This window comes from Apostichopus japonicus, chromosome 12 (genome assembly GCF_037975245.1).
Source record: "Apostichopus japonicus isolate 1M-3 chromosome 12, ASM3797524v1, whole genome shotgun sequence".
Lineage (NCBI taxonomy): Eukaryota > Metazoa > Echinodermata > Holothuroidea > Aspidochirotida > Stichopodidae > Apostichopus > Apostichopus japonicus.
Genome location: NC_092572.1, coordinates 12,798,902 through 12,811,160, shown reverse-complemented (window position 1 = coordinate 12,811,160; position 12,259 = coordinate 12,798,902). Strand labels below are relative to the sequence as shown.

General features: G+C 38.5%; 1 protein-coding gene across 9 annotated transcripts in view; it reads right to left on the bottom strand.

Annotated features, from left to right (window-relative positions):
- LOC139977083 (rho guanine nucleotide exchange factor 11-like) overlaps positions 1 to 4,664 on the bottom strand; it is a 177,320-nt gene extending 172,656 nt beyond the window's left edge. For 7 of the 9 annotated variants that reach the window (XM_071986108.1, XM_071986115.1, XM_071986109.1 and 4 more), the window contains exon 1: positions 4,486 to 4,663. The gene's annotated coding sequence lies outside the window, so the exon portion shown is untranslated. Of the gene's footprint in view, positions 1 to 4,485 lie in introns of all 9 variants that reach the window. The other 2 variants (XM_071986119.1, XM_071986120.1) reach the window with 1 other exon arrangement.
- Between the last annotated feature and the right edge of the window lie 7,595 nt (positions 4,665 to 12,259).

The following is a 12,259-nucleotide window of genomic DNA, read 5'->3' as shown; positions in this document are numbered from 1 at the left end:
TCACTGTAGGTAACTTTGGCAAGTCCTTTTCTTTAATTTTTTTTTTCTTTTTTTTTTTTCGCGACGATTTTTAGTTATCCAATGAGTAGTTCAGTTATATCAGACCAGAAAGTAAATCCTTAAAATCTAACATATAGGTATGTGCACCATACGGTAGGCCTAATGCACGTAAAGCCAGGTTTGACATGCACTTAGGAGTGGATGGAAATTCAACCCAAATATCAGTGGATGGCCATCGACAATCATAGAGGAAGAACAGTCTCAAAATGAAGAGGTTTGATCCCAACTATAAACTGGCATACATGTAAGTTTCCTCTGAATGGGTAACAATAACAGATGATATTTACTATCATGACAGCAATTCACATCTATCTAACAAGAAAGGTCAGATTTTGCACTGTTGAGGTTTTGCACATGTACAGTATGAACAGTGCAGTATGTATCTTTACATTCCTAAATGCAGATGACAACCTTTCCTGACACTGGCAGTGCTATTAGATCCTATATAAATATAGCTAGTGTTCGACCGATTGTATGACAATCGGTTTTACCGATTACCGATTATTTCCTGTGACAATCGGCCGATTGCCGATTACCGATTACCGATTATTTCAAAATTTTCGTGGAACTGGCCCAATGTATGATTAAGTGTTATGCATGATTACCAACTTCTAGGCCAATACAATCAAAGATGAACGACTTAACTTTTCACAGTAAATATTAATGGAGCAAGTAAAGAACACTGTAATACATACATAGGGCGATGTACGATTATAACGAGGAGTCGCAATATTGCAATCCCGCCACAACACAGTACTGTACAGACTACAGAAGGGGGGAAATAGTAGCCATTGGCTACGAAATGAAAAACAAAAAAGTTAGGGACAGGTTCTACAACTGCTATTAAAACTATTATCAGTGTTGCAACTCCAACGTAAATAAAGTTAAAAGTATATCCCACGTAAATAAAATATTCGTTATTTCGTTAGCTGATATCGAAATATATAATCTGATATGAAAAATTCTTTAGTGGATAAGCAGTTTGCTAACAGTTTTATTTTATTATGAAAAATAAAACAATCCCGAACGTTTGCTTCAAGTTTTCAATGATTACCATCTGCGCGGTAAAACTTCCGATCGAACGAACGTTGTTTCAAACGATCATACACAGTAAGTCAATAGCGCTTCTCCATTGACTTAACTACATGTGCGGTAAGGAGTTTAGTTACTGTAAGCACGTATGGTACATGCGGCATAGGAAAAAAAGTTCATCGGGCTTTTCGTAAAAATATGCGTAAGAATGTTTGCCTAATCACAAAATACTGTTATGCAGTAGAACTTCTGAGGAATGTCGCCAAACGTGTTTATAGATTTTTAGGTGTATTTGGAGCCTTGATTTTATCATTTTATGCCATTTGTAAAATCTTGGGCGCATTTTCAAACTTAACAGTTCTGAAGCTCAACCACTAGCCTAATGTACGTAGTTCTCACAATGAAAAAAGCCTAATGTTATTGTTTTCACTTTCCAGTTTTTCACCTACGGTGAAACGGCCAAAGTGGTTCAAAAGTATACTTATTTGGTGATTATATTTAGTATAGACAATTTTTCTTTCTTATCAATCGTTCAACATGATGACAGGTGGTTTTGTTAGATGCAACAAGCGAAGTAAAAAATACGTCGTTCCCCTAAGCTTATCGCGGGTATACTGTGTGATCATGTTACGCGGGTATACTGCATGATGTTAACTGCCAAAACTAGATAGTGTATCGAACAGCATTTGTACAAACTCGCGCGAGGGACTTACGATACCATTCCCCGGTAGATTAGCGCACCTTCTCCGGCTAAGAATAGCATTGAATCGAATGATAATTTTTTTTTTTCCCCGTTGTGGTTGTGGTGTATCAAAAGCGCGGAAAATACAATCCTTTATGTGGAACGTAATAATCGGTTCCAACTAATCGGTAGAGCAATGGATTTTGCCGATGCCGATTATTTACCGATTGTCTGATAATCGGCCCGATGCCGATTGTCTAACCGATTATCGGTCGAACACTAAATATAGCTATGTTTTTGATGCTCATTAAAAATTCAGTTCTGCACAGTGAGAGATGGATTGGGGGGGGGGGGCAGGAAAGGGTTCCTGAACCAACATTGTTTACAGTTTTATCGATAACTATATTTAGCTTACTATATGGCTAGTAACTAGCTTCTAAGAATCTGAAAACTTTTCCCAACAGAAATGCATACATCACTGAAATGTAGCAACATACAGTAGGCAACCTCAAATGTGAGTGATCTTGCTATATGATACTGCTATAAATTGCAAGGTGGGGTTAAAGGTTAGGCATGCCATAAATGTTTTTCAAAGTCTTGCATCTTACTGTATGAAAAAGTATATAGTTTCTATTTCACTCAAGTATGTAGAAAGTTAATTCTCCTTTTCTTGGAAATACATCAAAGTAGATCCATCTTCCCATCATATGTTATTCTGAAACTAATAGTATTATGTGTGAAACAATTAAACTTGAACTGTGAAAGTCAGTGGCATTCTGTTTTCCATTCTATTGTTCATATCTTCTCTACATCAATACAGGAAGTATTGTGATATTTATAGAACTTCCTAGAGAAGAAAAAAATCTGCATGCATGACAACGCTCATAAACCTGTAGAATTTTTTTAAAGATTTTTTACACAAATTTCACACAATTGTCTAAAATAATATATAAATCAATTATATTACAGATGTATTGCACCTTCACTTGAAATTGTCTCATGTTTTTTTATATCCTTGGAACAGAGTGGCTGACCCAATGTTTTCAATCTCCGATCAATTTCAGTAAAGTCTAACATTTTGCTAGGAAGGCTTCTCCTTTGCTCTGTTAGGAGTCAAAATTACATTGCACTGGCTAAGGAGGGGTTTTTGGAAACAAAACAAAGTTAAAGAAGCTAAATTTGAGGCCTTTGCAATTGTTTTGGGCAGTCTGAACAAAGTGAATCTATAAGGTCAGAAACATGTTCATACTGCTCACATTTTGGGCAGCTTGGTGTACTTGTTCAAATGTCATTGTCTGCCAAGTTGTAATTCAGATAATTGATATATGCTTTATCATAGCAGCATTTTAAATTTTACTAGTTACCAATGCCAAATATGAAGAAAATGTATGATTTTCTTAATTAATAAAAGTCCAGCTCGTTTCATGTTGTAAAATTCAAAGTTTCTGCATCTCTATTATATTTTTTATTTATAGTTCTCAATATATTTCATGTGCTTCAGGGCTCAACAAAAGTGATGGGAATAACAGCTTTTACCATCAATGCCCTTCACTATATCTGCAAACTGCAAATTATGTCATGCCCTGGTTTTTGTGATGTTCCGGATCGGTGTTACAACAATGATATGTGAAAGGTCATCGACTCTTACACCAATTCAAACATCCTTATGCAGGATATTAGGCTAGGCATATGCTTACGGTAGAAAACTACCACTGGTTGATATTGATTTTGTGAGAATTGAGATAAGTGGAAAGAACAACAATCATAACAAATGAAAATTTAACAAACAATGTAATATTATGTGACAGCAATATTGGTAAGCATGGCAACTAACTGCTACATTTTATGCATAACCTTGACACATTAGTCTGCATATTACAATTAGCTAGCAATTTTAGGAATATGATATTGTACATAGGCCTTACTATGATCTGATCAGCTCCGGCTACGCCTATACTGCATCTATCACTGTAGCAGACTTTTGCTATGCTTAACGATTAATGTTTGTCTACAATGTAAAATAATGACAATTGATATCAATGTATGTGCCATAAACTATTCTAACTAGCCTAGGCCTAATAAAAGCCTTGGCCCAGGCTATACGTAGGCATAGCCTAGGCCAAACTGCTTAACATGGCCTTATAACTAAAAGTAAAGTTTCCCCACTTTAACAGTATTTAGTGAACATTTTAAGTAACACAAAGGCCTGCTGTGTTGCATAAAGTTAACCACAACAACACTTTCCTGGTTGCTTAGGCTAAACCTAAGTTAAGTTTGGCTAGATCTACCCTACCATTGTACCAAACTACAGTAGCCAACAACTTACAAGTTAAGTTTGCCTAGCCTAGGCCCAATGTCAATGGTAAAATCATTCAATGTTGGAAGTTGGACCAAAGGCATGTAGAAAATCAACATTTCGCGGTACGAACCGTACGATGAAAGCATACGGTCACACAAATACTAATTAAGGTATTCTTGGGAATGATTTGCTCAGCCGAGCCTCGCCTTCTTGAACAGACCTCTGCCTACGTATTATAATACTATTACTTAGCCCTGGGCCTAACTTACAGTTAGGCTATGTGCTGACTGTTATTCAACTGTATAGTGGGTATCACACACTGTAATGGTAAACCATAGTGTACAAGTTAAAATGCAGACAATGATACACCTTTTACCAATAATATGTATTAACAACTTCCGGGAATACGTACGCTTTTAGAGCAAGTGACTTAAATCCGTAAAAACTTCAGATGATCTTAATAAAATCGTCTCAAATTGAAAACATGTCGTCGTAATCCACAATTATATCCTTGCCATAGATTTGATGCTGAAATCTTGTCGCGAGCTGCAGTTTGTTAACGTTAGTACACTAGCACGTAGTTGTATTGTGTGCATACTTGGTAGGCACTGTAAATTCCATATCAAATTGATCAATAGGCTGCCCTCAGTTGGGCTTTTTTTCTTCTTCTTTTTTTTTTTCGGTAGAAACTTCGATGAAACGCCGAAGTTTCTATAGATAAGGAGGAGGGAAGGCAGAGTTTACAGAGTCGTGATTCCAGGACTTTTATAAATTCCCAAAGCAAAGTGTGTTTTCCCCTTAGAGATAACAAACTTGTTGAAAGAGCATATAAATGTTAATTCTGTGTTTTCATAGCATTTCAAGAAAGGTGCAATGTCTGACCATATCCTTTAGCTGATGGTTTGTTGAATGTTGGTGGCTGTTGTAGATATTAATGTTCTGAGGGACTTGGAATTTTCTTCTTTTCCTATATTGTACCTAGTCGCGTGCCAAGGATTTCAAAGGTGGGGCAGAGGTTGGGCAATTTCTAAATTTCCTCGTCTAATTTAAGAAGGAGAATTAAGCTTGGGCAAATGGCTAATAAAGCGTTTTGAAAAGGAGTTAATGTGGCCCTGGTGTCGTTGACGCTATCTTACATGTGGGGATGTTTGGAGGTCGTCCCCAGAAACAAACAGTTAAGACGTCGAATGGTGCATTCAGATGCAACTTTATGCCATTAATTGGGTATATAATTAAGCCTAAACTCAAACTTAAACTCTAAACTCAAACTCAAAACTTATCTTGATCTAGATGGCCTATTCTTACGCTTTTGATGCAAACATATCAAATAAGTAACTTGGGGTATTAAATTTAATAGCACGGAATGCCAAAATGAGGAATTTATAACTTATGCGCAGATTTAAATAGCTAATCAATAGAGCTATTTCAGTTTTGAAGTAATGGCAGTGCATATTTATTCGCTCTGTGAACAATTCGAGCAGCCGTTTCCTGGATCTTTTGCAGCCTAGATAATTGGGTACAAATTGCGCCAGCTAGTAAAGAATTTGCATAATCAATCTTACCTGAGATTACTGCGTGGATAAGTTTTTCAGTTGCAGACTTATGAAGATAATACGAAGTTGACACATTAGTATAATATGATAAACTTTGTCATTGTAAACTTACATATATTATTAACTTGCTAATCCATAGTAAGGTAGTTTATCCAAATGAACACAAAGATTGCGTACAACAGGAGTGGTATGTATAACTTTATCACCAACTGGAGTGAAAAGATTCCTAAATTCACATCCGTCCGTGGACCGACTGAACACAATTACCTCAGTCATAATATAAATTAACTTGAGAAACTTTTGTGTATTCACAATCTAACCAATCTATCATTTGGATCAAAGGTGACATAGAGTTGACATTTTCAGCGAAAAATGATTACTTATATCTCTTAGAACATTTCAAAATTTACACTATACTGTATGTACTTTATGTACGATAGAGTTCCATGATTCCCTGAGTACCGTGAGTACAATTTCAAAAACGGCAAGTATATGAGTACAATCTAAAGTATGCATGGGTGTACAAATAGGTATATGACGGACTCGCTACCAAGTCTGTTCAACAGAGTGTTAACCACAACACGAGATATCAACATAAGTGTCAACTCATGCAGATACGGTGGATTAATAGAGACATAGGAAAGAAAAAAATTGAGATAAAAAGTCAAAATTTTGAGATAAAAAGTCAAATTTGAGATAAAAGTCACAATTTTGAGATTTGGGGACAGTTATTAGTTTTTCCTATGTACCTATTAAGCCACCGTATGCATAATAAGTGCTGGATAATTTTCATTTCTGCCACGTATGGAATTCAACCATAGAGTATGTACGGAACATTCATACGAAATATAAGGCCCCAGACAGACAAACAGTTGGTTACACTGTACACCAAACTGGAGAAGATTGCATTTCAAGTTGTTGATGTTAGTACTTGACTTATTTCGATTAAGCGTGCTTCCTTTTGAAACAAAAATGTTGCGAATGTCTTTTCCAATCCATTAAGGGCTCTTTGTCAATTTCACTCGGGTAGCAGTAGCCGGCAGAGGCCTACTATATGTCAATAAACCACATACTGAAATAAATTAGAACCCTAAAGATGATCACGAATATTGGCCCGTATTCTGATGCTAAAACGTGTACAATTGATTACAATTGCCTTTATAAGGACGGAGGTTTCTAACCTGAAACTTTATGCCCATCAATGAGGCATGTATGCATGCGTGGGGAAAATAATTTTTAAGGGCTTGGCATGTAATAGGCTTGTATATGTCACCCACCCCAGCTCCTGAATTGGAGAAAGGAGAGGGTGACAGATGGTATACTGATGACGTAATAATGACGATTTATTGTTCGCGATAAGACCTCCTGACCAAACCCCCACGTGGATTTCGGCTAAAATGCCATCATTGAAAATGCGTAATTCGCAAATGAAAGCAGCACACGCAAGTAAAAAAAGAAAGTAAATGCGCAATATTTGTTAATGGTGGCTATAAATCGTCCGGCCCGTCACACTCTCCCCTCCTTGAAAGAAGTCGTCCTCGACGTTGCTTCTCCCTGAACTCAAATGAAAAACATAGGGAAACGGTTAAACATTTAACAAACCTATGTACTAATTTGAAAGATTCCTTGGTGTGATTGAAAATTCAACTAAGAAGCGTTCAGTAAAATTCTAAATGTCTTTCAATATCTAACAGGACTATAATGTAACTCCTATATGGAATGATTATTCCAAATTATCAACTCTTGTATATAACACTGCATCGGACATGGATCTCTAGACTGACAATTTTTCAATGTCTCGTAATAAAAAAGTGGCTATCCTCTCAATTTACGGCAAAAAGAAGTCTTTTGTAGCAGAAATCTTAATCACGATCAATACTCTAATAACATCTCTACTTCATAGTACTTTGGTAAATTGACCGTCAAGGCATCGGACTCTGTCAACTCCCAAGTGACCATGTTCACATGCAGGTCTGAGTAGGCTCTATCTTTGAAAATAGCTGGCAAATCTAACTGGTGCTTAGTTGCCGTCTTTCTGTAGAGTAGTCCATCAACACCAATGTGTAACTTATTCCACTCCCTCAGCAATGAACGGGTAGCGATGCTTTCCCCTTTACACTCCTCAGAATTGGGTCTCCGATATTTGTTTTTCAGTTTGATAACCCTTCCAATAGATTTAACTTCCAGCTAGGCATTAAGGATCTCCTTGGTACTGAACTTTGGTAGGTCTTTCTCTGGTGCACACAAAGTCTCTGCCATGACCCATGGCATTCATGAATCTTGAGCCTGGAATTGTACTGAGGCTATCATTGCCTTAATAGCACATAACCTCGTCAGAACATTCATCAATGTAATCTTCCATCTGTAAGGGTATCCTTGACAGTATATCCGCATCAGCATTACTTCGTCCCGGACGATATCTGATGGTAAAATTGAAGTCCGATAATTTTGCCACCCACCTTTGACCTGTAGCATTGAGTTTAGCTGAAGAAATCAATACGTGAGTGGGTCATTGTCAGTGTACACCTGGAAGGATGAGGCATAAAATAGATAGTCCTTAAACTTCTCTCACATGGCCCATTTGAATGCCAAAATCTCAAGTTTCCCAGAATGCAAGAAATAATTCCTTTCCGCTGGTGATAGGGATCTGGAAGCGTAAGCAATTACCACGAGTTTACTTTTTTGCCTTTGGTTATATAACTGCTCCCAACCCATCCTACGAAGCATCGGTGTTATAGCACGAATGGCTGGGAATAGTCTGGAAATACCATAACGGGTGGTCTCACCAATTTATCTAACAGCATTTCTAATACTTACTGGTGACTACTGGTCCATTCCAAGGGGGTCTTGGAAAGCCACTGACCCATTTTCTTTTCTCCGGTATTTTTACTCCCTTTGTTTTTCATGTCTTGAGGTGACAACAGATCATACAGTGGCTTAGCCAGTCGTGAAAAGTCTTGGATGTATACACGTCGATAATATCCAATAAAACCCATAAGTTTCCTGACATCACCGACAGTGCTCGGGGTTGGCCTCCTTCAATGCTTCAAGTGCTTTAGTTTCACTTGGATTTACCAAGTGGCCTTCAGCAGAAATTACACGTCCCAGATCATTCACCTTTCGTTTGAACAACCTGCATTTGGCAGCCTTCAGTTTCATACCATACTGCTGGATACTCTGCAAAACCTGTCTTAGCCTCGAAAGGTGATCCTGAAATGTCTCACTGTAGACAAGGATGTCATCTAAATATGTCACACATATGTCATTATTAAGATTATTATTCCATGCACCTCTGGAAAGCTGCGGGTGCATTCTTCAATCCAAAATGGTATTCTGACCCATTCATATAGACCCCAGGGTGTTATAAAGGCAGTGAGGTGTCGGCTGTTATCATCAACAAACCCTTTGTGATATGCCTTTCACTGATCCAAGGTAGAAAACCATCTGCTGCCCCCTCATGAATCAAGTACATCTTGAACTCTAGGGATGGGTTGTCTATCAGGAATTAGCGTTGAGTTGTCGAAAGTTGATACATAGTGTAAGGCTTCCATCTTTCTTCCTGACACAATCCATAGGAAATGAATATGACGATTGTGACTTTTCCACACAGCCTCTGCTTATTAGATCCTTCGCATACTCCTTTACTTCCTTATACAGAGGTTGCGGCACAGCAATGTATGACTTCTGTACTGGAATGTCATCTGTAAGATTTATTTTCATCTTTAAGTCTGGAATATTTCCAATATCATCTTCTTTGAGGGCAAATGCAGCGCATTAATCAGTTAGCATGCTTTCTGTCAACTCTCTTTGTTCAGGAGTCAGCTCTGACAAGTCCACATTCGGAAGCCATTTTTCTTCCAACGGAACACTATCAATGGATTCTGCCTTGACTTCATTAACAGCACTGGTTGACGTGGTCTCTGGTTTGGAGCTACTCAAAAATTCCCCATGGCAATACAGCACGTTTACCTGTCCCATAAGAGTACGTCCTGGCAATATTATGTCTTTCATGCCATTTTGTAACTGGCACTTCAACTTGGCATGAATTTCCTGGCCTAATAGTCATTGGTGTGGCAGATCATTCTGATACTGTTGGACCTCATCTGGTTCAAACAAAGCAGTTACTTCTGCATTTACACGGGCATGTGTCCAACATTTTACAAGCTTGGTCTCCCCAGTCTTGATGGTCACCAAGTTAAGCTTCGTCTTGACAGAACAAATTTCATCTGAATCGGTACCATGAAGTACACTCACAACTCTGTTTACCTGCGAATGATTCATATGGGGCAACAAGGTACAAAATTGTCTCTGCATGGCTTGCAATGGATTCCCTCGTGCCATCTCTTCACTTACATTAAACCCAATGATCGGGTTTTCCAAACTCTCCTCAGTCACCAACATTGGTACAGTCATGTCAACATCAATGGTCGTGTTTGCTTGTGGAATCTGAAACTGGACCTCAATCCAACCTTTATCTCCAATGGGAGTACCTGTTACAGCATTCAACTTTAATCCCAGGCAGTCCAACAGCTCCTCCACTGGTCTAATTGTGATTTCTGGAAGATGTCTCTCCGCCCATTCCTCTGAAATTAGTGAAACTTGTGCCCCAGTGTCACATAATGCAGCAGTCTTTACTGTGTTGAAGATCTATAGGCCTGTTTCCAATTTGTCCTTCCCTCTCTAAAGTTCTTGAGAGAGTCATAGTTAAGAGACTTTCTGCCCATCTGAATGCTACAGGAATGCTGAAGTGATGCAGTCCGCTTACCGCCACGGACATAGTACAGAAACCGCTCTTGTTCGTGTACAAAATGACCTTCTTCAGTGAATTGATTCACAAGGAGCAGCCATCCTTGTTCTTTTAGACCTATCAGCAGCGTTTGACACTATCGACCAACCGACAGTCTTAAGAATCCTTCGACTTAGATTAGGCATCGCAGGAGATGTACTTGTTTGGCTACAGTCTTATATATCTTTACGGTAAAAATTAATGGTAGTACATCACAAAAAGTTCACCTGCAATATGGGGTTCCCCAAGGCTCTGTCCTGGGACCAGTGTTGTTTACCATCTATACTCCACCTCTTGGAGATATTTCTCGAGCGTACAATCTTTCATACCATCTTTATGCGGATGATACACAACTGTATCTTGCTTTCAAACCACAAGATTCCACCTCAATTGAGAACACTTTCAGTTTAATGGAAAAAATAATGCGTCAATGATATCAAATCATGGATGACTTGAAATTTTCTTAAACTGAATAGTGAGAAGACAGAACTGTTGTTCATCTGTTCAAAATCAACTCAAGACAAGTTGATAATTCCATCGTTTGAGATCGGAGAATGTGTAATCGAACCAAGTCAGCAAGCTCGCAACTTGGGAGTTGTGTTTTGATTCGTCTTTATTTGCTGACGTCCATATTGCTAAAGTATGCCAGAGAGCATTCCACAACATCAGGAACATTTCGATGATTCGACAGTTTATTAACTTCAAAACAACTGCCACTTTGGTGCAGTCGTGTGTTCTGTCAAATCTTGACTATTGCAATGCTCTTCTCATTGGATTACCTTAACATCTTAATAAGCTTCAACGTGTGCAGAACTGTGATGCTAGACTTGTAACAAAGGTAAAAAAAACATATAACACCAATTCTTAAAGATCTTTATTGGCTTAGAATTGCGGACAGAATCAATTATAAAATTCTTGTCCTTGTGTGCAAAGCAAGGAATGGTTTAGCCCCAGTTTACCTACAAGAGCTTCTCCAAGAATACAGACCTAGCAGGGTGCTTCGTCCAAGCGTACAACATATGCTATATGTTCCTACTGTTCGCAATTCCACCTATTGGGAACGTTGCTTTGCTAGATCGGCTCCACAGCTCTGGAACAGTCTCCCCTTACATCTGAAAACAATCCAGCATGTGTCAACTTCCCAGAAAGAACTCAAGATGTTCTAATCATGAATGCGTATCCATTTTCTGTTGTGTCCATTTTGGGTACTTTGCTCCTGCAGCGCTTCTGAGCAGTTTTTCTTAACTGGATAAAAGCTCTTTACAAATTCTTACATTAAAATTATTATTATTTTACCTCACTGAGAGAACAAAATATTAAACATTTATTTCCCACCAGTTTTGTCATCTTCTATCTCTTCTTTGAGGCCATCACCTCTGTGCCCTGGTTAGGTTGGTGGGACTGTGTCATTGGTCACTCGATGTCCTTCTCGGGTGGCCCTCTCAAGTTTCCCCGATTCTTGTTCCTTCCCTATTTACATCCTCTCTGGAATTGCTCATTACTGGCACATTTGAAGCAATGGGTACACTCTCTTCCTTTGCCCATTCGTCTACAATTACTGCATCCCCAGTCTTGTAGCACCATCCTAGGCCTATCTTCTGAAGATGATTTCTGCTGCATAGCATTGATTTCTGCCCTGATGATCTCCCTTATGGTAGACTGTAGATCATCTAAACTGATCCCTGCACATGTGTGGGTGTTAGGCTTTGACGGCTGAGACTTTTCACCTTCAATAGAGTTGGGCAAATTTTGCTTGGTGGATGTTGTCATCTGGCTGACTCCTGACTTTTTCATTTTTTCAACCTTTCAGTCTCCTGGCCAACACAAATGGAGAGAGTTTCGAGGAA